This window comes from Carassius gibelio, chromosome A4, assembly GCF_023724105.1.
Source record: "Carassius gibelio isolate Cgi1373 ecotype wild population from Czech Republic chromosome A4, carGib1.2-hapl.c, whole genome shotgun sequence".
NCBI classification, from domain to species: domain Eukaryota; kingdom Metazoa; phylum Chordata; class Actinopteri; order Cypriniformes; family Cyprinidae; genus Carassius; species Carassius gibelio.
This window is the reverse complement of record NC_068374.1, coordinates 5,210,895-5,213,942: the sequence shown is the minus strand read 5'-3', so window position 1 is coordinate 5,213,942 and position 3,048 is coordinate 5,210,895.

The following is a 3,048-nucleotide window of genomic DNA, read 5'->3' as shown; positions in this document are numbered from 1 at the left end:
CATATGCTGACACAGACCTACCTTAGCATTCTGCTATCCACAGCTAAGATAAAAACAGAATACAGTAGGCGGCCAGCCTTTCTGGGGCTTACCGCCGCGCATAACTGTAATTCAGTCGCCTGTTAAAATCTTTCGCGAAACTACCGCCAGGTGGCGCAAAGGGACGGATTGCGAAATTAATGTAATTGTAAAATGAGATAAAAGGAAGTTTTTTTTTTTTACAAATTGTTAATTTTTAAAATGTAGGATAGTCTTAGACTACAGTCTACTAAACAAAAATTAAATGAAGACCTTAACACAAAGGATCATATGCATGCTATTTTTATTAAACAATAAATAAATATAAGGCCTATATAAGCTAAATGTTTTAATTTCATTTTCATTTCGATTCTTGGTTTAAAAAAATCTTCAGGTTCCATATGCAGAGCAAAATGGGAACGGTCCAGCATTTAGCAATAATTAGTATTAACTCTGTTATTATTCTTGATTTTTCAAACTACCAGCAATTTAGAATTATGCCTTATGTGTGACCAAAAATTAAGTATAATTAAATGAAACCTATACACGACTCATATATTTTTTTCCTCTGACAAACTCAGCTCAGCTGTGGACGATTTAAAAATGTTTGATATAAAGCAGTGGTTCTCAACCCACCGCCCGTCACGAATTCTAATGCGGCCTGCACCACATGCTGAGTAAAAAAAAAAGTTCAGTTTGTAAAAATTTTTTGTTTACATCAATGTAAAAAAAATATGCTACTAATGAAATATAAGCTATATCCTAATGTTTTTATGTGATTTTTTTCTTCTTCATATATTATTTTCAGACATGAGCACTGGCATAAGCATTTAACGAACACATACAAGCGCACACTTTGGCAGAATTCAATTCAAATAGTCATCAACAGCCATTAGGTAAATTGCCTGTAAGGTAAAATTGCGCATCAGAATGGACACATTTGTTTTTTAAGAGAGGAAAAAAAAGAAATTAAAAAAATGCCAGCGAATGAACATATACAAACTGTCAACAGTCGCAGTATCTGTATTGAAGGAGAAGTGCAGGATTTTCATTTTTTTTTTTGCCCCGCAATTCACTTGAAGAAGTTCAGATAAATGGAAACACCATACACTATGTAACAATCCTTAATTGAAGAAATGTGGCAAATATCTCAAGAAAGAACCTCATATTATTAAATTCAAAAGTGCTTTCCATATTTGGGTCAAAATAGGCTACATTTGTGAACGCACATTTTCTGAAATGTTGCGCATCAGGTCATGCAAGCCTGCATCTTAAACCCTCTGTTAAACTTTCTGCGTCCGCTATGGACCGCTAGGTAGGCGTGATGTAAAAATCGTCATTGGAGAGTGTGTGCCGAGGCTCTGAGCAGACGACCACGCGGACATGTGCCCCTGGTCAGTAGGCTTCAAAAACACAATTGCACATGTGCAGGCAGAGTAAAGAAGCTATTGAATGCGTCAATAAAAGAATATAAAGACAGTCAGATGTACAATAATTCTGGGCAATTGCAGAGCTGGCCATCAGCCTGCACATTCAGAAGTATAAATTGAAGAAGTCTGCGTCCGCGCTGGCCGTGTGCGCGTCCGGATTGCTAATGCGGAAAGTATAACACAGGCGTTACAATCGCAACTTCTTTGTGTTACTCCTTTCAAGCTGAATCTCACAAAATTGGTCAGCTCCCGACAGCATCAGGTGTTTTATTTATGGGGAGTAGAATTGTTTATTTCAATGAATGTAATAGATTATATATCATAATAGTTTGGCTATAATATTATAAATCAGGTTGGTTTGTATTACTGACGTAATATGTAAATTATATGCGTAGACTTGCACTTAGACCATAGTGCGGCTCGCTGGAAAAAAAGGTTGAGAACCAATGATATAAAGGTTGCTTCCCATTTTAAACAGGAATTGTTCATTTAAAAAAATCTAATTATATTGTTAGTTCTAATTATATTGTTAACACAAGTTCATTTAGAACTTTTTTATTTATAAACACCTTGAGAATTTAAAGTTAGTTTAATAGTATTTAAATTCAAGTTTTAAAAAAAGGTTTTAATTGCTTAAATTATTTTGATTAATTAATAATATGTTACAATGTTTATTCTTGTAAATAAATACGTGTTTATTCTTTAGGAAAACAAGGGGAAAAATAAGGGACAATCCGAATATTTGTTTTGCTTTACCTATTTATGTAAGCTACAATTATTCAAATAATAATAATAATAAAATAATATAATTAAAAAATACCATTGGCCTGAGTAATTTTGACCATTATATAATTGTGACTTTAAAGATTAGTCATTTAGGTGGTAAAAATACTGTGAAATTAATAATGGCATGGATTTTGGAGCATAACAACTGAAGGTTTATGAAACATTATCCAATAAAGCATTTTTTTAAACAACGGAACTTAAAGTTGTGAACTAAAATATTATTTCAACCATACAGCATGTGAATAAATAAAATGCATAATTTTCATAAAATTTCATTATTCATAAAATGCAACGTTTCTGGTGTTTGGATTTGTACTTCAATATAATGAGCTCCAAGTTTAAGAATAGTCCTAGACTTCTCTCTCTCTCTTTAACAGCATTAGCTCAATGATATACGTCTTCCTTCCGTTAGACTTTTCCTCGGAGACCCGCGCGCTGTGAGGCGGGAACAGAGGATTCCACTTGGTCTTAAAGCCTTCCGCAAACATCCACCATCACAAATAACAATGATTTTCGTAAAATAATGATTAATTATTAATTGATGATTTGTTATTATCATTATGGTCTTGTGAAAATAATGATATGGGCTTCGTGAAAATTATGAAGTGTAGTGCAGGCATGTTTCAGTCGAGTAACACACCGTTCCTCAAAGCCAAAACACAGACCCAATTCTGTTCAGCTGGAGGGGGTTGGGTTTTGGATAGTTATTCATGGCTTGTGGGGTCGAGATAAAGGTGTGAATTGCTCTTTCATATGGACAGTGTCTTATGAGGCTTTCACTTGCTGAACCGGTTTATATAGGACTGTTGTTTTG